Source organism: Dipodomys ordii, unplaced genomic scaffold (genome assembly GCF_000151885.1).
Source record: "Dipodomys ordii isolate 6190 unplaced genomic scaffold, Dord_2.0 Scaffold17, whole genome shotgun sequence".
In the NCBI taxonomy this organism is placed as follows: domain Eukaryota; kingdom Metazoa; phylum Chordata; class Mammalia; order Rodentia; family Heteromyidae; genus Dipodomys; species Dipodomys ordii.
In genome coordinates this window covers 6,796,646-6,822,669 of record NW_012267233.1, presented here as the reverse complement: position 1 = coordinate 6,822,669, position 26,024 = coordinate 6,796,646, and the positions used below count along the sequence as shown (strand labels likewise).

The 26,024-nt window shown below is 36.1% G+C and overlaps 1 pseudogene; it reads right to left on the bottom strand.

Annotated features, from left to right (window-relative positions):
* The window catches only part of LOC105982707, a 25,998-nt pseudogene extending 12,581 nt beyond the window's left edge, over positions 1-13,417 (bottom strand).
* Positions 13,418-26,024: the final 12,607 nt, after the last annotated feature.

Here is a 26,024-nt window from a genome sequence, read left to right as displayed (position 1 = left end):
TTCTGGGCCTGGGTACTGTCCCTCAGCTCTTCAGCTCAAGGCTAGCACCCTACCACTTGAGCCACAGCACCACTTCCAGATTTTTTCTGCTTATGTGGTGCTGAGGAATTGAACCCAGGGCCTCATGTATATGAGGCAAACACTCTACCACTGAGCCAGCTTCCCAGCCCACTCTTATTCTTTTGATTGGAGAACTGGGTCCATTAAGGTTTAGGGTGGTTATAGAAAGATGTGTTGTGTCTCCTTACGTTTTTTTTGCTTTCCTGTATTTTGTTTTTTTCCTCTTCCTGTGTTTACTAAATTGATCTTGCAGTGATTTTTGTCTGATGTGTTTCTTTGATTTTGATTGTTTTCTTCATATTGTGGTTGTACCTTTAGTATTCTTTATAATGCTGGTTTAGTGATCATGAGTTCCTTTAATTTTTGCTTGTCATAGAAAGTTTTAGTTTCACCATCTAGTATAAGTGATAGCTTCGTTGAGTAGATTAGTCTGGGTTGGCAGTTGTTGATCTTCAGTGTTTGGATTATACCATTCTAGGCTCTCCTTGCATTGAGAGTTTGTGTGGAGAGGTCTGCAGTAATTTTGATTTTCTTTCCAATGTAATATAGATCCTTCTTTAATTTTGCAGCATTTGAAATCAGTTCCTTGCTGCTCACATCTAATATTTTTACTATGATGTGCCTAGTTTCTTCTTGGATCTGGTTTACTGGGGATTCTATATGCTTCTGTTAGGTGGGTGAGATTTTTTTTTTCTTAAGAGTGAGGAAGTTCTCAGCTATTATTTTACTGAATAGGTTTTCAATGCCTTTACTATTAAATTCTTCCCCCTCATCGATACCAATTATGCATAGATTGGATTTCTTAGCTAAATTTGCCATTTCTAGACTTCTCTTTGGTAGGTTTTGAGTGTTTTTTCCATACCTTTTGTTCTACCTCCTCTGTTTTATCCTCAACCTCTGAAGTTCTATTTTCCATTTCACTTACTCTGTTTTACGTATTTGCTTTGTCTTCCAAATGAAGCACTTGTCACTGTTTGAACTTCCTTGGTTAATGTAATACTGAGACTGTTTATCTGATTTAAGACTCTTTTGTCTCCATTACTTTGCTTAATTTTAGCATAAGATAATTAAACTTGTGTCAAAGAATATAAAATATTGTGCTGATTGACACTTAAGATTTAACTCTAGGAGCAACAAACCAACAGAGTTTATTGAGGGCATATTATTTATCAATCATTTGTTCTTTAAACAACAATTTTTTTCTCACTTCACTTTATTAACATAGGACTTTAAAACAATGTTCTTCATTGTATTTTAGCTTTATATTTTTCCTTCCTACAACTTGTCTTTCCTCTATTACCTTGGCTTTTTTTCTGCTTGTTAATTTTTATTTCTTTATAAAAATACTTTTGTGTGACACATATCAATAACATTGAGCAAAGAAAAATGATCACTGTAAATTATGTAATATTTGTATCACATTTTGTCTTTCAAGACAATGTCTCACTGTGCTCTATAGTCTAGACTGCGCTTGAACTTGAAATCTTTTTGCCTAAGCCTATCAGGAAAACAGCGATTCCTGGTGTGAATCACACTGTCTGTGGGCAAGTGTGAATACATAGGCTACAAGGATACATACAAGGATACATAGTGTATCCTTGAGGTAAAGCCTTTTGTGTTGCTTCTATTAACATGTCATTAATCTCTTTGTATGTACCAAGTAGAGATAACAAGCTCTGTGCAGTGATTTGGCCTCTGTTAGGAGGGACTTACTTCCAATATTGTGCTTGGACCAGTGAATGGACACATTTTATTAGGCTTATAAAATAAGTTTGAAATGTAAAATATATGTAAAGTAGATAATCTTCCAAGGCTTATAAAAAGGAATTTAAATTATAAAAATGAGCTAGGCACTAATGTCTCACACCTGTAATCCTAACTACTTAGAGGCTGAGATCTTAGAATCATGGTTCAAAGCCATCCTACCCAGGGAAGGTCTGTGAGACAGTTATCTCCAATTAACTAGCAAAAATCCAGAAGTGGATCTGTGGCTCAATGAGTAGAGTGCTAACTTTGAGCATGAAAGCTCAGGGACAGTGCCTAGGTCCTAGTTCAAGCTCCAGTACCAAGAAAGAAAAACAAAACATGAGGTTAACTGAATTATACTTAGCTTCTCGTTATAGATTAAATTTTGTTTACCAGATATATGATATGCCAGTCATAGCTTAGTATAAACCTTTCAGGAAAAGACATGCATATGAACTCTACCGCCCCACCCCCATGCCTTCTTTTAGTTTAATTGTTGGTTAGTCCTAAATGAGCAAATGCTTAAAGACGCTTCACTTTCTTCTGCTATTTCTTTCTAATGTTCATATTAGAAAGTTTGTAATTTCCTTGTCTAAATGTCCCAAGCATTAGGGACTAATGTTGAAGCTGGCATAATAACATACGTAGCTGTGAAAATTACCCTGGTAACTAGAGATCATTTTTACTCACTAGCATCCATCACAAGCAATTTGGTTCCAACAGCTAACAAATATCAATGGTCCAAATCTACAGCTTGTTGAAATCCTTTAATCTTTGCATGATTTACTGTGCTAAGAAGACAGCTCTCAGCTTTAATTTTAACTTACATGATTTTAAAAGATACATTAACTTGGAAGCTAATTGCAAGTATTTTTAAATAACTTCTGTAAGTGGCACAAGCTATAGTTAGCCATATGGACTATCACATCTTACACCATAATATTCTGTTATTTTGCTATTTGTCAGCTTGAGATGGGCTACAGTAATTTAGTTATTTTCAAAGTGCATTGTTCCTCACTGAAAGGTTTGTGTATGTGTGTGTGTGTGTGTGTGTGTGGATTTTTCTACCATTCACTTTTATACTAATAGCTTCTATGTTAAATAAATAGGTGCATACAAAATAAAAATTTTTATTAATTTGGTAGTAGCTCCTATTTTTATTACTAAGCAGTTGTACAAAGAGGTTTCAACTTTATAAGTCAGGTTATAAGTGTAATATATCTTAATCAATGTCTTCCCTTCTATCCTTCTTCATTTTGCCTTTCCCATCCCTAAGAACAAGTTACATAGCTCAATTATTACATATTTTACATAGATTATAATGACTGAAATTGCTCACCCTTTCTGTTTCCATTCATGTGCCCTCTTCTTTTTTCATTCCAGACAAAGTATTAAGAAATTACAAGTTAAAATGAATTAAATTGATGTTTTTTAAAAATATCTCCTTGATAACTCTTAGAACTGAGTGATATAGACAGAAAATTCACTGTTTCCAAAAGTATTTCCAACACATTTGTCACTTAGTAAGCATTTCCTACAGAAGAACACATAAACCATCACTTCCTATCATTTTATTAGCAGTAGAATATGGGACCACTTAATTAACGTCTGTAAAATGGTGTTCATTTCCTAATGTGGACAATAACAAAAGGCATTCCTCTACCTGAGAATGTCAAAGGGATTAAATGACCTAATGTTCAGGAATCACTTAACATTAATGTTCAAAAACAGTAAAAAGTAGGTCGTGGTAATCATGATGACTATATTTCTTCGAGAGTAGGTTGCAGAACAGGTATAAATGCTTCTCTTTAAGTCTCTCACAGTGACATGACTCTATGGAAAGTGGTTCTAATGTGTAAGCCTATTCAACCTGAGTTGCCAGGTTCCACAAGTGAATATTATAGTCTCATTGTCTGCAGATGTCTACCCCGAGCACTTGGTTCTGACCAAAGGACAGGATCATGAAGTTCTATCATTAGGTGAGTATTTTTGCCCTTAGGTTTGAAAACTATTCCCATGAAATGCAGGAAGGCGGCACAATATAGGTAGTAGCAACCCAGGTATTATCTAGTTCTCTTGTTGAATTGTTGATTTTAGGAAGCACCCTAAGTTTTTACTTATTCTTCTACACAATCATGTACTTCAATTTTACCTCACAGACCACAATTTTTTATCAACAATCATTCTATGAATAACATAGAAATTAAATAGCCATAATACAATAGAAAGCTCAGGGAGTCTTTCCTTCTCTATAATTTTTCATTTGTTTGAATAAGATTTTCCAAACCTACTCTTCAACCAAGTTTGAGCCACACACACATCCAGTCAACATCCACAAGGTAGAATAAGATTGTCTGTGCTCATCTCCAGCAGACACATCAAGCTGATCAACTATCCAGACTTGAAGTACCAATTCAAGAGACTGAATGAAGCTATTAAGAAACCTGTGAGGGATGACAGCACTTGGGTGGTCCTTAGAAATCAAAGAAGATTCACTGGAGTGGATAGGGAGCATAGTTTTATATTATATATTAGGGCTACTAGAAAAAAATCAATAGAATACATGTATTTATAAGAGGATATTTAGTACGTTGGCTTATACTATGGGCTACAAAGTCCCGCAATGGCTGTCTGCAGAATGAAGAGCTTGAAAACAAGTAGCCCCACAGTCCAAGAAACTGTGAACATCGGAATGAGATGGACCCCCCTCCCCTAGAGAGTTATGGTATAATATAATGTCTCCAAGGTGAAGGCAGCAGCCATAAAGAAACATATACCCACTCCAGTAATTTTGCTTGTATGTATGAGTACACTTTCTCCAGCCTGTGGCAGGTTGCCCCCTACATTCAAGTTGAGTCTTGTCCTTCAGTTCACTGACCCACAGACCCATTGCCTTGGCAAACAACCTTGTGAAAAACATCCAGAAATGTAATTTACCAATTACTTAAATGTCAAATTCACAAGCAAGATTCCACATATCTATATCCCTCAACCCGAGGCAGGATGACCAGGAGAGAAATACTGGGGGAAGAGGTGAAGATAAGCATCAGATTTGCCTCAGACCCTTATTAACTGAACCCTAGGTTATAAGGCCTGGTTTATGGGTATAGTTGCTCTCTGACAGTAAGAGAAAACAATGTAAAATCTACAAAATGGAAAAATGAATTTACTTAGTTTTGGCCAAAACTAGAAAAAGTCATCCTTTCTCTGTCTTTTTTTCCTGATAGCAGAATTACCACTTAGAGAAAGGATGAGGGCTGGAGGATGGATCGAGTGAGAAAACACCTTTCTAGCAAGTGAAAAAAGCGGCCAGAAAAGAAAAAATCACGTGAAATTTGGGCTAAGGCCATGACTCAGATGGCTCAGTAGAGCATCTGACTAGCAAGTGTGATGTTGTGAGTTCAAAACCCATATTATAAAAAAAGAAAAAAGTGGAAAGAGGGAAGAGAGGAAGGAAGGAAGGAAAGTAGGAAGGAAGGAAGGAAGAAGGGGAGAGGAGGGGAGAGGAGGGGGGAGGGGAGGAGGGAGGAAGAAAGAAAGAAGAGAAGCAGCCTCTTAATCTGGTTTGGCAGCCCAAGCCTCTGATTCCAGCTACTTTGAAGGTGGTGATTAGGGACTCACAGTTCAAGGCCAGCTCCTGGGTAAAAAGATGTTCAAATGACTCTACCTCAATTACTGGCTAGGTTATTTGGAGTGTGTCTTCTATCCATGCAGGAAAGCACAAATAAGAGGATCACAGGTCAGGTCTGCCTGCCTGGGAATATAGCAGAACTCTTATCTCAAAAGTTACAAAGGCAAAAAGGGGATGGAGGCATGGCTCAAGCAATAGAGTACGTGCAAACATGAGATTTTGAGCTTGAGTTCAATCTCCAGAGGCATCTAAAAGAAGAACAAGAAAGGAAGAAGAAAAGGGAGTGGGGGAAGAAGGAGAAGGAGGGAGAGGAGAAGGAGAAAAGAGAGAGGAGAAAAAGAGAAAAACAGGAAATAGTCATATGCCCTGCAGTAGGATTTTGTAATGCTCACTGAAAAATAAGAAACTTAAAATCAGTTGGTGTCTCCCTTCTTTCTACACTAGCTCCCAAATAATGTCCCTCTTCATGAAGGTTTACCCTGAGGTATGCTGCTCACTCCCTAATTGGCAAGACTAATTCTAAGATTGCTTGCAACCACCCTTCTAGTATGTATTTTCACTTCATATTAAAACTTCTTAATAGCCAGGTGCCGGTGGCTCACGCCTGTAATCCTAGCTACTCAGGAGGCTGAGATCTGAGGATCACGGTTCAAAGCCAGCCCAGGCAGGAAAGTCTGTGAGACTCTTATCTCCAATAAACCACTAGAAAACTGGAAGTGGCGCTGTGGCTCAAGCTGTAGAGTGATCGCCTTAGCCCAGAGTTCAAGCCCCACAACCAACAAAAATAAATAAAAATAAATAAAATTTCTTAATTCTTCACATAGTTTTGCCTCTGATTTAGATAAGAACATAAAACATCAGCCTATCTAACCTTGCTTTCTCAACCTGAAATTTCCCCAATACTTGAGCATTGGTAGAAGTACCATGCAAGCAATTCAACAAATTCACCACTAGAAATTTATGAAGGAAAGGAAAGCAATTTATTAAAGAGATATGTATATTGCCATATTTTTTGCAGTGCTATTCACAATACCCAACATATGGAATCAATGTAAGTGTCCATCAAAGGATGAACAGATAAAGAACATATAATAGATATACATAGCAGAACATTATTACACTAATAAAAAGGAACCCCTATCATTTATATCCACCAAAGGATGAACAGATAAAGAACATGTAATAGTTATACATAGTGGAACATTATTACACTAATAAAATGAAGGAACTCCTATTATTTACAAAGAAATGGATAGATCCAGAGGATATTACGCTAAGGGAAATAAGTTAAGCATGAAAACACAAGAGAGTAATGATCATTTGTATGTGGAATCTAAAGAAGTTGGCCTAATAGAATCAGAGAACATAATGCTGTTTGCTGGGGAAAAGACAAGATAGTCATTGATACAGTTTCAGTTAAATTGGAGAAATACATTCAAGAGATTTAGTAGTATATCACCTTGACTATAGTTAACAATTGAACATAATCTTCAGAAAACTATTAGTTCTATAGATCCATTATAAATCATGCTCTATTTAGACTTGTAAGTTTCTTAGAGATGTTTTGGCTTCAAGTTTTCCAATTTTTGTTTTTAGCTGTAGAAAATCATGATATAAATCACATGCCATGTATAGCAAGTACTCAAGATTTTTTTCATTATACTCCTTTTATATCTTCCCTATGGAAAGAGGAAGGAGAGTCAGTAGTGTAACTGGCCAGAATAACGTGTGTTTGTCATCCTTCATGAACACAGGCATTTGGCTTGTTCTCACCTCTCTGCCTCTCTTCTGTCCTATGAATCTTCTGCTGCAACTGGAGATCATTCAGCCAGCCTTTTGTCATTCAATTCTCATCAGTTTTTTTCTGAAGTAATAAAAGTAACGAAGGTGGAAGGTGGCATGCTTGGATTTGGATTCAAGAAAAGGAGCAAAGCCTCATCAACAGCCCCATTTATCTGTGTTCTGCATGACATTTTAAAAGATAAAACCTCCTGAAAATTAGGCTGTTTGGCTTCACTTTATGACTGTTCCTGTAGAAGCAGGTGAGGAGTTGATTCTCTGATATAGATCAAAATCCTTATTTCCTGCAGGCCCCTAGCCAATACATCACGGACATAGACAGTTGTAGCATTAGCTTGGCCCAACTTCAGACAACTTTCTTCCTGACTCAGAGTCCTGACTTGCTTGTTCTTAGAGACTTTAGAAAATTTGGTAATCATCAATTCTTTCTCTGTCCTATTGAAGTATAAATCTTTTGAGAAAAAAAAACTCTTACCAGTTCTATAACTCAGGAATGTCTTTCTCAAAGACCCAGGAAGCTTCTCTTTGAAATGTAAACATGAAAGAACATATGGCTCCTGTTTCCCTGTCTCCATGGGGGTAGGAGCCTCATTTCCATAGATGCCAATTAGCAAACACAGATGGCCTAATCACAGTGAAAAGCATTTGCAAAGTCAGGAATAACTCAATGTGCTCAACACATCCTATTGATAAATCTCCTTGCTAATAGGTTGTGGGAAGAGAGTGAATGTCCTCCAGTACTTTTCCATGAGCTCAGGGCTAGCTTCCTTTTGTCTTTGAGTTCAGTTTCTCTCCTATGGTAATAGCCAGAATGAAGCCTTCCTTGCCTGTTTTGGTCCATTGCAATTTTTGCTTACCCGCCATCTTAACACATTCTAAATCTCACACTTGCTGCTCTCCTTGGCTATGAGGATGAAGTAGTCCAGATCAATGTCCAAACTGTCCCTTGAAGCAACTTGAAGGAAATTTTCTAAATGTTAAGACTGCAGGGAACATAAATGGGAAAGTACCAAATTTTAACTTCTTTAGATCAGAGTCCTCCTGTGACATCCCCAACTTGAACTCTATTTTAATACTAGTTCTACTATAGAATCTCTTATCCCAAATATACCTTCCATTCTGGGTCCGGAGCTATTTCTTACAGATGCTACATTTCATTTTCCTGCTCTTTAGATCAGCTCTACTGTGGCATAATACAGAAGTTTCCTCTGAAAACATATTGCCATTTAAAATATTGAAGTTATCAAAAGCAGTAGGCCAGCTTAGCAGGGATATTAGTAAGTCTTATTATAGTGTTTAATCTTCTTAGATGGGCATTGTTGAGACTTAATGATGTCCCTTAATATGATTGGTTTGTAGGCAAGCAGGAAGAAGAGCTAGTGCAAGTTAAAAGACGCTTTCGCTGAGCCCTGAGAATTAACTAAAAGTCCCCTAACTTATTATCTGTACTCTTTTATCTGAGTTATTCACTGTGCAGTCACTTTATAATCACCTTGGGCTCCATGAAAGAGAAGACTCACTGGTGATGTATCTTGTGTAGAAGGCAAACTGTCTCTTAAACAAACAGTGCTTTTGTTACAAGAAATTAAAAACTGTTGAGTTGACTTCAGTGTTTTCATCTAGGAAGCGAGGAATTCAGACAAGATGTGAACATAGGAGAAGTGATAGGCAAGTTGTGTTGTTTTGTTTTTCTAAAAAAGAAATACAGCAGAGAAAGATAGCATATGACATAGACATGGCATCAGAAGATGATGCCCCAGCCATTTCAGCCATCTTGATCCGTCTTTTGGATAACAGAGATTGGCATTGGGTTAAATAGGGAGAATCTGAGTCTCTTTGAAGCTGGATTTCTGATTGGTGAGTCTCCTTTCTGCTTCTTCTAAGATTCCATCAAAGTTTTAATCTTTATTTCTTCATTATTATGTCCTGATTACTTCTTTAGTCTCTTTTTTAGCTCTCTGTTGCCATTTCACTATGTAGCAGGTTTTAGTTTATCAGTTTATCCTGCCATCTCCAAGTTGTATAGGCCCCATTCTCTGGCTGCCTGGTTTTCTACTAACCTGCACCCCTTTCTTCTTAGCTTAAAAGAAACAGCCTTGTGGATGTTAGCAAAGTGATAACAACCCCTGGACCTCCTCCAAAGACTGAAGGATTGGTCAGCCAGGCATACCTGTGATATGGGGCTGTTTGGTTATGCACAACTTGCCCTTAATCTTCTCTGTTTACCCTGAAGCCAATGTGTTCACTCTTGGAAGTCATCTGAAGATGTACTAATGTGTCCCATATCTACCATGTAATACATTTTCCTTCTCTTTCTAAGTCTGTTTATTTAGCATAATGAGGGCCAGTGGCCAGACCTAACATAACACTCATGGGCTTTGTGCCTAGGACCTAACAGCCCAGTTTGACTAGGACCATTACTTCTGGAAAAATAGAGATCATCATGAGTCTTGTTCTGCAAATGCCCCCAATGTCTGCCTGACCTCTAGAGAGAAGCTGTGGGAAAAATATCAAAGAAAAATGAGGCCTTTTCTATTAGGAGACTCACACATGCACAGTGAAACTGGATTTCTTTATTCTGAAGGTTATAATAACATTAGAAAGCCAGAATAAACTCAATTATTTTGGCAAGAAGAAATGGTTCCTCTGAGCAGTAAGAAAAACAAAATTTTACAGTGATATTTGACTTAGTATGATTTGACCTTTAATAAAGTCATCCAAATAGGATTTCTGTATAGACAGCAAAATGGCAGAGGTGGAGAGAGGCAATTGAAAATGAGCAGAATATATTATGGCTTACTTTTTCCTGGGCTAGCATTTGCTAGCATGTTAGTGTATAAGTAATGTCATCTAGAGAAATTATGGATCCACAATTACCAGGCACCCTCCATGACCTTTGTTCTGGTATTGACAGTCTTGGATTTTATTTTATCAAGTATGAATAGGACCCAGACTTGCTTCTAGAAAACAGAATATGGCAATGCTGCAACCTTGCTGCTTCATGGTTATGGCACATTATAAAAGACTCTACCTTGCTAGTAGACTGAGATCAAAAGATTACAGTTCTAGCCACTCTGGGCAGGAAAGTCCATAGGCTCTTATCTCTAATTAATCACCAGAAAACCAGAAGGGGTTCTGTGGCTCAAGTGGTAGAGCGTGTTCACCTTCAGCTGAAGAACTGAGGAACAGCACCCAGGCCTATAGTTCAAGCTCCATGACCAAAAAAAAAAAGAAAAGAAAAGAAATAAAGATGCATCATTGTTTATAAAGATGCATCATTGTTTGAAGCCACCAAAGTGTATTAATTGATTATATAGCAATAATTAAGGAATACTAAAACAGACCTATTCTGCATTATAAAAAACTTGTGTATTAACTAAACATTCCCAAAGACTGTTTGGGAGGCATAAAACACATTTGACTGAGAGTTTACCATGGTATATTTATTGCCTAATGCAGAATGTAGAACAAAAGAGTTCGCACACTTGAATGAACAAACGAGTGAATCCTTGGATGTATCAGTAAGGATTCTCTAACCATGTTTCAAATTTTAGAAATGATGCTGATTTGCTTTCCTATCTATTTGTGTAACCCTTCTATTTGCTGGCTTACAATCTGTATTCTTCTAGGTGTGATAAACCATAGGTGTGACAAACCTAACACCTCACAAGATCAAGTCAAACACCTGTATGCCTATTCATTTGTTCAAACCTAGGGATTGTCTTACACTCAGTTGTGTTGCATTCTTCTCATATTTACTTATTTACCAAGTCAAATTAGCTGCAAGCCTACTTCTGGCTACTCTTATTTCTAAACCTTAAAAATTTTAATGGAGAAAAGCACAGTACTTTAATTCATCCCTCTCTCCTGAAACACACACACATAGAAAATTAATGAAGCCCTTCTTGCTTTCTCCTTTCCAAAATTTCCCATTGACCTGGAGGTTAGCCATGTTATTTTTTTTCATTAATTCCTCCATCAGAGTTCTGGTCTTTCTGTCCAAGTGTTAGTCTTCTGCACCAAGGTCCAATTTCAAGGTAAAATCATGAATGTGTGAGAAGAACCACTTCTATGCCTGTCATTCTCCAAGTCTAGACTCCTTTGACTACCTTCATTTACACTTCATAATTATTAGACAGTAGCTTGTTGTTTTTATTTTTTTTCTTTTGATATTTTTCCAGAATTGATACTTGTTATTTCAGTGGCTAGGTTGGTCTGGGAAAGCTTATGCCACTATACCAGAAGGAGGACTCTGAATTTTTAAAAAATGAATACTTATTGTTATTTTTTCTCTTGTTTTAATCTATTTCTCCTATATGATCAATGTAGCATAATAGTTAATATGCTTTTAAGATAAGTAATTTATTGAGATTAACATGTTGACTTGTGACATCAGTTCACAAAAGATGACTGAAAAGAAAATATATTTGTTATATGTACATAAAAATTATGCAATGTGTTTCTAACATCTTTGCTTCTATTTAGTCTACTTGGTCTGTCAAAAGACAGAAAATAACAGAATTAGTTTCACATTACCCTATTTCTTAATTCACTTTGTATTTCTGGGATTGTTGTCCTATACATTTTAGAATTCGATTATTTTTAGAATCATATTGATTCATGAGATCTTTATCTCTGTTGTGAATTTAACCTCAACACTACAAAGTTGTCAAGAACTTCTCTTAGTATTGTGCACTTTACTTTCTTTTTATTTACATGTGCTTAATTATGTTTACTCTCATGTATGTGCTTCAAAATTACCTTCCTTTTTATAGATATTTTTAAATGTACTCTTAAAACAGTTGTAAAGTATAAATATATATATATATATATATATATAGTTCTCAGTATGTAAACAACTAAATTTATCAAGCATTTTTCTTGCTATAGTAGTCAATTTAAGATGTCTTGTTTAGTACTATGGCTTAATAATGTTATTATTGTGATTAATATATCTTCTTATTTTCTGTTTCCAAGTTTAATTTTAGTTTTTTGTCTGAGGATTGAACCTAGGTCTTGGCAATTTCTAAGAACATTTTCTACCACTGAGTTTCACTTTCATAAAAAGTTTTTCAGTTTTATGAAATATTTGCTTTATTTACTGCTTCATAATTTAGAAGACATATAAATTGCAAATTTATCTTGCATCGTTAAAAATGTATTGTCAATAATCTGTTTCTACATTGAAGCAGTTCCTAATTAGTCTCTTCCTTAATGAGGTATAAGAAAATTAGAGCATTTAACCTAGCCTGCTTTTATCTCATTTCTTCTGTGAGGTTTTCACTCTAGGATTTGGGTCCCCATGTATTCTGATCACATGCAGTTTCTCATCATAACAGGTAATATGTGTGTGCATATATGATTTATATTTAAATGATTAGCTTTCATTTTGTGTTCAAATATATTCAATGAAAAACATTCCTGCAGTTTATATTTTATTTTCCATTGTACTGAATTATATATTCAAATAGATTTATCAAGAAAGATATTTGGTTTGTATATGCCCCATTTTCACATGAATGGTGGTTTCTCAGCTATTTCTGCATTAACAGGATTATATAAACTGCTAGTATACACACATTCTATATAAATGTCTCTGCTTTCACCTAAAAGCTATCTTTTTCAACAATTTAAAACTAGAATAATTTTTTGTAGGTGTACTTGATCTTCTCTTGATGTCTAGATTAATTCAAATATTCTTTCCTTATTCTTAGTTTACTTATTCTTAAAGAATGTATGAAAGGGACAACTAGCATTCAGAATGATCTTAACAAATAAATCAAACTTTGAGAATAAAGAAATCTTTCCTTATGTAAAGTTTAATTAATTTGTTAATATCTTTCCTTATTCTTAAAATAATTCTTCCTTATGCTTAATTTGTTAAGATCACTCTGAATGTTAGTTGTCCCTTTCATACATTCTTTTCTCCATGTGACAAGGCATATTAATCTATAGTTTTAGGCCCTCACCAGTTATGGAATAGTTTGATCTATTTTATCTGTTCTTCTTCATACTCAAACATCATTATTACCTGAATGGTGACTTTCCATTATTTCCCACAATTTTGATGATCATCTCTTTCACATTCTGAATGGTCTGATGGATGCAAGTCTGTCCTCTATTTGGGGGCATTGACAGGGTTATTTCTTTTTCTTGCTTCCAGCATACCTTTAAGATCATCGCTGTCATTTTCCCATTAATTTATTTCATGCTAACTTCTTTTTTGTTCTAGTCTACATTTTTGCCATCTGATATCCTATCTTTTACAGTTAATTTTTTGGGGGGGTCCAGTTGTGGGGCCTGAACTCTGGGCCAGGGCGCTGTCCCTCAGCTCTTCAGCTCAAGGCTAGCGCTCTACCTCATGAGCCACTTCCAGCTTTTTCTTTTTGCTTATGTGGTGCAGAGGAATCAAACCCAGGGCCTCATGCATGCAAGGCAAGCGCTTTACCACTGAGCCACCTTCCCAGCCCTACAGTTAATTCTTTAAAATTTCCTTTTTAAGGGAAATCAAAACAGAACTTAGAAAATGCTCCTGGATTGGAAGGATCAACTTTGTGAAAATGGCAATACTTCCCAAGGCTATCTACAAATTCAACACAATACCTATCAAAATTCCAACCTCATTCTTCAAGGAAATAGAAAAGGAAATCCAAATATTCATTCGGAACAATAAAAGACCCCAAATAGCAAAATCAATCCTTAACAGAAAAAACAGTGCTGGAAGAATATCATTACCAAATTTCAAACTCTACTACAAAGCTATAGTAATCAAAACAGCTTGGTACTGGCACAAGAACAGACCTCAGGACCAATGGAACAGAATTGAAAACCCAAAAATGAAGCTACAGACCTATAGCCATCTACTCTTCAATAAGGGAGCTAAAAAAAATAGAATGGAAGAAAGACAGCCTCTTCAGTAAATGGTGCTAGCAAAATTGGTTAACTACTTGTAGAAAACTAAAGATAGATCCTTATATATCAGCTTGCACCAGAATCAACTCCAAATGGATCGAAGACCTCAGAGTCAAAGCAGACACTCTGAAAACATTCAGGATGGAATAGGAGAAACCCTAGGTCTCCTTGGCACAGGCTGAAATTTTCTTAATAGAGACCCAGAAACACAGCAAATCAAAAAAGGTTGGAAAAATGGGATTGCATGAAATTGCAGAGCTTCTGCATGGCAAAGGACATAGCTAGCAAGATCAATAGAAAGCCTGTGGATTGGGACAAGATCTTCACTAGCTATACAATGGACAAAGGTCTCACATCTAAAATATACCTGGAACTCAAAAAATTAAATCCCCCAACAACAAATCCTCAAAGAAACAACTGCCCAATAAATAAGTGAGCTAAAGACTTACAGAGAAACTTCTCTGAAGAGGAAAGGATGGCTAATGGACACATGAAGAAATGCCCAACCTCTCTAACCATAAAAGAAATACAAATCAAAACAACATTGAGATACCACCTCACCCTGTTGGGTCTGCGTCTGTCCCACAAAAGACGGTCGGGGTCCGAGGAAAGGTAAAGGTTAGTGCGGAGCAGCGCTCGCCGGGTCCCTAGCCTCCCTCAGCCCAGGAGACAATCAGACACAGCAGGGAGCTGGTGGCTCATGCCTGTAATCCTAGCTACTCAAGAGGCTGAGATCTGAGGATCGAGGTTCAAAGCCAGCCCGGGCAGGAAAGACCATGAGACTCTTATCTCCAATAAACCACTCAGAAAATAGGAAGTGGTACGTGGCTCAATTGGTAGAGTGCTAGTCTTGAGCTGAAGAGCTGAGAGACAGCGCCCAGGCCCAGAGTTCAAGCCCCACCATCAACCAAAAAAAAAAAAAGAATAGCTATGGATCTGTCAGAGTATATACTACCCAATTTCTCTCAAATCTTTCTAGTTTAAAAGAATATTATCATACTATTATGTTATCATACTATTCTCATATTCTTTTCCCTGTGGTTAATAAAGCACAGAAGAAAATATTCACAATATTAGTCCCTTTCTTACTATTTCTCAAGAAAACATCAGAGAAATCATAATTCTTTTAAAAATTATGAGAAGATTCATATTCTAAATAGCACTTCAAAAATGCTACCAACTTTTTTGGAGAAAAACAGAAACTGCACTCCACACACACACACTTTTTTTTTTTTTTTGGCAGTGCTGAGATTGAATCTCAAGGCTTGCATTTCTGAGCTGGTGTTCTACCACTTGATCCTATACTTTCAATTCTGTGTTTTGGGGGGTTTTTTTGCTGGTTAATTGGAGATGGAGTCTCATGAAATTTTCTTCCTGGGTTAACTCTGATTCTTGGTACATAATAGTCTTAAATTTATTCACCAAGTTTGGTTATGACCATAATTTTTAAATTAATAACATATATAAATGTATTGTTTCTTTCCATGATTATTAAAACTTTTTAAGTGACTTAAGAAAGTGAAAATTCAGTTCTTACATATCACTTACAGAAGATATAAAAGTTAATGTGCAAAACCAGACATTTTGTGCCAGTGTTCTTAGATGAAATGGATTATAGACATTTTTAGATGTTTGGGGGATTGTGATTATTTCCTTCTTGATTTTACTCAATAGTTTAAAGTATGCAAAGGAAAGCAGTGATTCTTATGATTTGGATATAACCAAACAGTTGACCATGGTGTTACTCCTAAATTCTGTTCCCTCATCTTGTGTTCCCCTCTTCTCTTCTGCAGTGGGGATGAAAAGAATGGGCAGGAAAAGAGCAGCAGGAAATGAGGTGCAAGTTCAGTTCTTTCATCCCAACTGTTATCTGTCCTCCATATCCTAAGTAGGAATAGAGTATCAAAACCTGGGAGAAAGCCAGGGACAGGGCAACACAGTTCCAAATGAAAGGTACGCACTACCTAACATATGTAACTGTAACCCCTGTGTACATCACCTTTACATTAACAATGGAAAAACAATAATAAAAGTAACAACAACAAAAAACCTGGTAGCTCTCTGGAATTTGAGAATTTCAGCCACAAGATCCAAAGGCCTTTCCGCAAACATTTAAGCCAATAGATAGACCTGCCACCAGATGGCACTAAACCATAAACAAGAAATGGTTACCCTTGGGCGGACTCCTTGGGCTACATCTGTCTGTTAACCTTGAAACTCTGTAAGTCATTTGAAAGATGACAAAAATCCCAAGAATTAAAAAAATATATATTGTACTGCCTAAGAGTTCTATTAATTTGAACAAGTAGATGAATTTGGTTTGCAGACTGAATAACAAATTCATCCCAAACAGGAGGGAGAGTCAGTCTAATAATGCAGATTTGCATCACAAAGGTTAGACAATCAAAAATAGGGAAAGGTGTTTCCAATTCTGCAGTTGACCAGGAGTTCATGAGGTTCCAGATACTGAATAAGGAAAACATTTATGTGAAATCCATGGCTTGTTCATTTGTAGAACAAGTTTTTCTCATGGGTGGAGGGCTAAACATGCTTTAGATTCCAGAGGAGGTGGGAAGACTGACGGAAAAAGGGCATTAACATTCTTATAATTTGAGCTATTTGGAGGGAAATCTTAATGTTAATCTAAACTGTTAGTCTTGAAAATGGAGGTTTAAGAAAGGAGATATCACTCAAAGTAGAAGACAGACAGAAAACAGAATCCTATTCTAAAATAAACTTTTGTCACCCTTTAATGTTACCAACATCAGGATGCATTTTCTAATAAATAATATGTCATAGCATATTGGAAGAATGTTTTTCTTGGAACTGTAAACAATTGTCCATCTTAAGAGTAATAGTTTGTATATTCAATGAAATATGTTATCTGGTTAAAGTGGAGTAATTATTTGTTCCCTACTTCTATTTCTGTCAACTCCCTTTTTTGTTCTTATGATATATTTTGGAAAAAAAATTGCCTACTCTCTCCCAATGCTTGTTCATTACACTTTATGTTTATGTGCATATAGAATTCTGTCGTTAAACATTATTATTAAATAAGTTGAAGTTATACCATTAAGGGGCGGGGGCCAAAGAGAGAAAATCCAAGTGCAAAGATGGGAAACTCATGTAGTATTTAGAACCGTGTTTTGGTGTTTAACAACGATTTGTTGCACTGGGACATAGACTCAGCCATCTTGACACTGACTGAAACACAATCAAGTAGGGCAAAAAACATTCTAGGATATTATGTTCCCAAAACTTTCAGTTCTTGTCTCTTCCCAACCCTAACTAATTTATGTCAACAGCAATAATGTCGATTTCCCTAAACTCTTAATGCATAAGTCCTAATTTTCATGGGAAATGAATATGTAATATCTCTGTACCACTGCAACAAAAAATTATTCTCATCTACATTTATTACTATAACATGGAGAATTTATTTTTTGTATCAATTGTATTTCAAAATTAAATTGCAATTGCAATTGAAAAATACGTCAATCATAGAGAACTATGTTGTATTCTTTCCTTATATTTGCTCATTTCTCTAGCCAACAATGTTATTGAAATTGCTGATTGGTTTAGAGGATACATCTCTTCACCTTTTTTGTGCATGATATAAAAATAAACAATTAATTCATTTGAAATAAATCAATTATATGACATTTTGCTATTATTTCAAATTCATAAAAATATCCAAATTAGTTCGATTTTCATTAACTCAAAAGTCAGTTTTGAATATTTCTGTATGTGTTTGGTTTTCCACTTATTTTGCTTTGGTATAATTACAATGGATTTAATTTCTTTGTTCTTTTTGTTTCTTTTCAGACATAGACTTACTGTGTTGTCCAGGCTGGCCTTGAACTCACGTTCCTCCTGCCTCTGCCTCTCAAGTGTTAAAAATTCCAAATATTCAATTCATAAAAATGTCTAATATGAACAAACAGAAATTAAAGACCACCTAGAGAAGAAAAGATAACTCACATGCTTTAGTTGATGGCTACAACTAAATAGCCATTAAAGAAATAATAATACTCACCAGGCACTGGTGGCTATGCAGGAGGCTGAGATTTGAGGATAATGGTTTGAAACCAACCCTAAGCAGGAAAGTATGTGAGATTGTTATTTCCAATTAAACACCAAATAAGCCAGAAATGATGCTCAAATAGTAGAATGCTGTCCTTAAGAAAAAAGCTCAGGAACAGCTCTGAGTCCTTGTTCAAACCCCAGGACTGGTGTATGCGCACGCGCGCGCGCACACACACACACACACACACACACACACACACACACACGACAATACAAGATGCAAAGAGAAGTAATTTTTGAACTTTCTAGCTTCCTAGAAAAAGTATGTATCATAGAATGTTCTGAATTGGGTTCCAAATAAATTCATCAGTCTCTTTATGAAGTCGGATACATGACTAAGGCAGCACTGATTGCTACAAATGTTGATTCCTTATCTGTAATAAATCAGGTAACATCTACTGGTTACTTGCTCACCCAACCTTATGATCAAACTATCAAAACCTTGGCAGTAACTGCAATTTTAAACACTACAAAATTTGTCTCACTCGCAAAAACTAAAGCTAGGATAATTGTAATGTCCTTCTCTGTTGGCTTGAAATATTCACCCTGTGATCATGTGCAGCACAAGGTTAACCAAATAAGTGTTTGCCTGGTACAAAATTTGAATACTAATATGCTATCTAATCTTTATACTCCTAACTAATAAAAAGGAAACATTTTTATATGAAAGAGATTGTTTTGTGGCTAAACAAAAGTACTGAAGAAAATCTATCTAATCAATGTTATTTGAAGGGAAAATTAGCTTTGCCTACACCTATAAGATACATTAATGAATTCATCCTAGGGTGAAAAGGCTTCTCCCGGCTTTCTTAATGTACAAGTAAGTTTTCTAATGGACATATTACCAAGTTAGTAACGCAAGAAAAAAGTACCTTGCAGCATCTGAGCGAAGTAAAGAATTTAATCCTATCAATTTCAGTAATTCTTTAGTTAAGTTTTTCCTGTATTGATTTGTTGTATTTTATAATGTTATAATGTTATTCCAAAACTAGAAGTGGCTCAAAATGCTCCATAATTGAAGCATTTTGAGAATAATTCAGGTAGCCTAAAATTCAGCTAAGAATGTCCATTTGCCCAGCAATTTATGTGCAAATCAAAAGACTAATAATCAATTATTGTAATGAATTTAGCACCTGCAATGTGCTAGGCTAGTTGGTCTAACAAACATATGGATATTATTGTGAATTAACCTTACATCTAACTTAAACATATGCAGGTGTTGCAGAATAACTTTGAACTCTATATTTAGATGCTATTATCCTTCCCATTTTAGGGCATCATTTACATTTCAGATGGTAAGAGAATTAAGGAAACTTTATTACCTTTCAAAACTTTGCTGGGCTTTTTAAATGGCTTACTCTAGTATAGTATAATACTCACTATGCACTTCAACATCTTTCATTGCATGGAAAATATTTTAAATGGCGGAAATTTACTTTTAAATGATTACTTCCTTTAAAATGTATCAACAGTAAAGAAAAACAATTAGCTCAGAAAGTGACTTGGATAAAGTGATTTTGCTAGAAAATGTATTTATTCAAAATGTTGTAAATGGGGGCTGGGAAGGTGGTTCAGTGATAGAATGAGTGCCTTGCATGCATGAGGCCCTGAGTTGGATTCCTCAGCACCACTTAAACAGAAAAAAGCCAGAAATGGCGCTGTGGCTCAAGTGGTAGAGTGCTAGCCTTGAGCTGAAGAGCTGAGGGACAGCGCCCAGGCCCAGAGTTCAGGCCCCACAACCGGCAAAAAAATAAAATAAAATAAAAATTGTAAATGAACACTTAGAGTGTTGTTTAATTAATCATGTCCAAGTATAATTATTTGTCTTTCACTGTCCATTGGATTAATTTGTAGATTTATAGACATATTCTAGTTATTGCAAACAAAGGAAGCCACACAGCCAGTGTTTCTTTGCGTCTGGAGAAGATGGGGGGGTAGGGGGAGAAAACAAAAGAGGGGTAACATTGTTCAAAAAGAAACACACTCATTAACTTATGTAACTGTAACCCCTCTGTACATCAACTTTACAATAAAATTTAAATTAAAGAAAGAAAACATTGCATACTAGTACTGGTGGCTTACAACTATAATCCTAGCTTCTCAGGAGGCTGAGATCTGAGGATCATAGTTTGAAGCTAGACTGGGTAGGAACATCCATGAAGCTCTTATCTCCAAATAGCTAGGGAGAGTAGAAGAAAAACAAAAGAAGAGGGAACAATGTTCAACAAGAAATGTACTCATTATGTTATATAACTGTAACCCCTCTGTACAGCATCTTTACAGTAAAATTTTAAAAATTCAAAAAAAGCCAGAAGTGGAACTGTGTTTCAAATGGTTGAGCACGAGCTTTGAGCACCAAAGGTCAGTGCCCAGCCCTGAGTTCAAGCCCTAACACCAGCAAACACACCCACAAAAAAAGCAACATAAAATGTTTTGGAAAGATGAACCTTTTTGTATAAGGAAAAATGAAAAAGCATGCCAAAAGAGCTACTTCCAACCAAAAATGTTGGAAATTTTGATGGCATGCCAAATAAATGAAACATAGAAGAATGCAATGCTAGAAAAAAATAAAATAACATAACTAAAGATAGAGAGATCCAGCCAAAAGGGCCATCATCATTATCTATTTTGTAAATGGGACAGTATTTCAGTCTACTGAACAGACTCCTATTGATATATTCATCAAGATCTCAGAGGGGAAAAAAAAGAGAAGACTTGGAATCAAGTAGCATTTTAATTACCTCACCATCATTATTTAAATGGGTTTTTAAAGATTCCCTGAAGCAAATCTTATTGTGTAGGAAGATCATGGTATCCCCAAAATGTGCCACTTTAGTTCCATGAGAGGACATACATTCTAAAGTATTAAAACATACTTTTCTACTTTTAATCACAGTAGGATCTAATAAGATTATTTTTATTAGAAACTCTTTAAATATTAAATATCTTTATGTTATTATTGCAAAGCAGAACATAAAATCTACATGGGTCATAAGAGAAATTATCACATAAAAACATGAGGTTACACCTAATGACCAATTTCTTTTATTATCTCTAAGTAGTTATACAAAGAAATTGCCTTTCAACAAAGCAGTTTATGAATACAAGGCATCTTGATCAATGTTAATGGCCAGTTTTAAAAATCACTATAATGTTTCATACTGAACCCCAATCATGTAACTCAACTTTGTTAGTAAATCTTAAATAAGTGAATTGTATAAAATGGCAATTGCCTGAACAAACCCCAATGTATGGTGGGCAACAGCATTGAGAAGAGCTGAAGAGTCGGGCACTGGTGGCTCACGCCTGTAATCCTACCTATTCAGGAGGCTGAGATCTGAGGATCCGCCGTTCAAAGCCAGTCTGAGCAGGAAAGTCCACGAGACTCTTATCTCCAATAAACCACTCAGAAAACCAGAAGTGGTGCTGTGGCTCAAGTGGTAGAGCGCTAGCCTTGAGCTGAAGAGTTCAGGGACAGCATTCAGGCCCAGAATTCAGGCCCCAGGGCTGACAGAAAACAAAATACAAAAACAAACAAATAAAAAAAAAACCTGTGAGACCCAGCCTCCTGAGTTCAAATGCAGATATTACTCCAAAAACAAAAAAAAGAATTGGATAAGGAAAATTTGCATTTTGTAGTAAATTTTCTCATGCAATAAAATGATGGACATTTAAGCCTTTGGTGCCCTAAAATTCATATATTTTAATGACAAAGAAAGTATACTGGAACTTTAATAATTAAACTTCTAGTACAGAGTAAGCAAACTTGATTTAGTCACTTCTAGGGAAGAACGGTTCTGACTTGGGTTCAAACCAAAAACAGAGGCTACAGAGAGGTTTAGGATATAAGGTGAATTCCATCCCATAAAAGGTACTCATTAGCAACAATATATATTCTAATCTAAAAATAGATAAAGGTCTAAAAATCCAATTCATTTTTTCAAAGAAACATCAATGCAATAGCAAAATAAATAAAACTCTATACTTATTATTTGACTGTGTCGATCTCTGGTTCTAGCCTTATTCTAATGTATACAGAACATGAACTTTACCTTGAGAAAATGTCTTCTGTAATCCTTGGGAATACATGAATACACTCTCAGGGAAATGCACATTAAATGACTAGATTGACATCACTGCATAAATGTGTTGATTGAATAGGAACTAAGAGTAACACAAAAGGAAGATCAATAAAGTTCATATATTGGACTTAATTTGGGAGAGTTTCATTTTAGCAAATTTGAGAATAAGTCTAAACTTTTTTTTGGAGAGGGGTGCCAGTTCTGGAGTTTGAACTCAGGGCCCTGAGTGCTGTCCCTGAGCTTCTCTGCTTGAGGCTATTGCTCTACTCCTTGAGCTACCACTCCAGCCCTGGATTTTGGGTGGTTAACTGGAGTTAAGAGTTTCACCAGCAGCCAGGCGCCCATGGCTCACACCTTTAATCCTAGCTACTCAGGAGGCTGAGATCTGAGGATCATGGTTCAAAGCCAACCCTGGGGAAGAAAGTCTATGAGATTCTTATCTCCAATTAACTACCAGAAAACCAGAAGTAGAGCTGTGGCTCAAGTGGTAGAGTGCTTGCATTGAGCTGAAGAGCTGAGAGACAGTGCCCAGGCCCAGAATTCAAGCCCCAGCCAGACACTGATGGTTCACACCTTCAGTCCTAGCTATTTAGGAGGCTGAGATCTGAGGATCATAGTTTGAAGCCAGCCCAGGCAGAAAAGCCAGTGAAAGTCAGTTGTGGGGCTTGAACTCTGGGCCTGGGTGCTGTCCCTCAGCTCTTCAGCTCAAGATGAATGCTCTACCACTTGCGTCACAGCACTACTTCTGGTTTTCTGGAGGTTAATTGGAGATAAGAGTCTCACAGCCTTTCCTGCCGGACTGGCTTTGAACCACCATCCTCAGATCTCAGCCTCCTGAGTAGCTAGGATGACTGGCATGAGCCAGGAGCACCTGGCTTTTTCCACTTTTTAAATTAGTTATGATAAAATAGAATTTTTTAAGTCAGAATGCATTCAGACTTAGCTAAATTTCCCTAATCTGAAATTATTTTACCCAAAAAATCTTGTTGAAGCATTAATATTTGAGTATATGCGTATATGTATACATATTACAGTGTACATTGAATATATATTTAACTATTTGACTTGATGGCCTTGAGTTTGCTGAACAGCCACTCTACCACTTGAGCTAGGCTCACAACCTAGAAAATATACTATTTCTTCAGGAGAGCAAAGACAGAAACACTACAGTAATTCACAAGCCTAAAATGAAACTCTTCTCTTCATCCTTTGTTCTTGTACCTTGTTTACAGATAGAAAATGTCTCCACAATGGTAAATTATGGAATGAGATTAGGTAATTTAGGTTGATATTAGCTGCAACAAGTACATATCCTGTCATCTTTTACAGACTAGTTTTGATTATTCTATTTCTTTTGCATTTACCAACACAATATTTTCCTTAGAAATATAAAAATAATCTAAACAAGGGGTGAGCAAAATTTAAAAAAACTCACAGTAAATATTTCAGTAGTCCGTGGAATATTATCTTTGATAATGTGTTACTGCTGAATTTTGCCATTGTAATAACAAGTCAGCTCCTGGAAATATGTAAATGAGTATAATCTAATACAATTATATTTAGCAGATTTGAAGATGTGGTTCAGTTGGTAGAGTGTTTACCTAGCAAGCAAAGTCTTTTAGTTCAAGGCATAATATTCCAAAAAAAATTCTTTATTACACACACAAAAAAGTGGCAAGCCAGATCTGAGTGGATACTGTCCTAAACTGTTATTGACATATTTAATTTGGTCAACAGAAAAAAAAATACACTCAACATTAGGACCCATTATATACCACATATATATGATCTCATAAAAATATTTACCATTGTCTTGTTTTTCCATTCTATTTAATATGAAAATCCTTGTTCTGGATAGCTAAGAGTTCACTCATCACCTGTCGTTTCTCTTTTCCAGTATGAAAAATACTCTCAGAGCAGCCCATGTTTATCCACATAAATAATTCAAACAGTCTATACATCTTTGCCACAGACCTGCAAGCCTTCCAATACTCTAGCCCACCCTCACAACACTGTTCCCTGAAGCTAAGGATTCAGACATGTCTTAATGACACGTGGAATATGTTCAACCCATAGTTGTGGTCTGAATTAATGAATGAAAAAAAGCAACCGTTTCAATGTTTCTGAAATGGAGTAAAACATGTTCTGAGTTTGTCCTGTGAGAATCCTCAAACAGATTATCTGGAGCAAAGCACAAAGAGCTCCTTTATCCATCTTCACTGATAAGCATTTTGGGCCCTGAATTCTTTCTTCTTTCCCTTTAATCTAAGAGACAGTTAAGTTCCTCCTTCTCTGAGGCCAATGCATTTTCACTGACACCTATATTTCATAACACTAGCTACTCAGAAATGTTCCTTTCCCTCTTGTTCATAACCAGTGGTTCATAGCCCTCCATTCACAGCAACTATGATCTTTAAACATGTTTTCAAAGTCACTGCTATCTCTTTAAAAAAAAAAAAAAAGGAGAAGAAGAAATACCTAGTCTGTGATGTGTTATTTGAGGGAAAAAGAACTCATATTTTACACACGTGTTAGCATAGCTGCATTTTGCTCAACATAAATCAAGTTTAATTGCTCTTTTGATTTAAATACCCATTGGCTGGTTGTGCAAAGGATTTAAGGCATCTCATCCATCTTAACTTTGCTTTTCCAATAGATTGCTCTTAAAGGTAAAGCTAAAACATCTGAGAAGCAGTAAATGATTTTGGATAGGATAGTAAAATGAAAATGATATTGTTAATTTAGCACTACTGTATACATCAGATTGAAAAATTCAAAGATGACAGGCCCATTGGTACACTAACTCAAATGTTTGGTGATTCATATTAGCCGGAGAGGAGCTAAGGTGGCAGCAATAGACATTTTAAAAGGTGTGTATAAAAGTATTTACCATGGAAGAATCAATGGGAGCAGATCTTATGTGTAAATGTATGCAGTAATAAGGAAAAGGTATTGAAAAGCAAACCACTTCTGCTTCAATAAAAGTTACTAGTATTTACATACACTTGAGCTGGCCCACTTTGTTTAAAACAGCATCAAATGTGTATAATCTATTTCACATTTACATATTTTGCTTAGTATTTTTATTAAGCTGAAATCTGAATTTAGTTTTGTTCTGTCAGGATACAGTAAAAAAGAAAGAGTGCATGAAATATCATGAATTTAACCAGCATAATTTTCTAAATCTCCTTTCAACCTAGTTTTCAGCACTTTTATTGAATCCCCCATTAAGTCATGAGTTATATAGAATATTGGATATGTGTAGGTCATGATTTTGCTGCTAATTTAAAACTTATGTCAGCACATACTCTCCTTTAAGAATTGAGTGCATTGAGCTGGGTGCCAGTGGCTCAAAGCCAGTTCAAAGCCAGATCGGGAAGATCAGTTCATGAGACCCCTTCTCAGCCCATAGTGAGGTGCTCATACCTATCATTTCAAGAAGCATGGAAGGCTGAGATTGGAAGGATGTCTGATTGAGGCTTACCTGGGGTGAAAAGTCCACAAGACTCCATCTCTGTAGAGGGCAGCTGCATTCAGCAATGTACCTGTGATTCCAGGAATAATGCAAAATCTAACATGAGCAAATCATCCCTGAGAAGCAGGCCCAAGCAGGACAAAAGTCTCTATCTCAAAAATAACCAGTGAGGGGGAGGCGACAAGATGGCGGAGGAGAAGCGGGAATCTGAACAAGCTCTCGCATAGAAAGC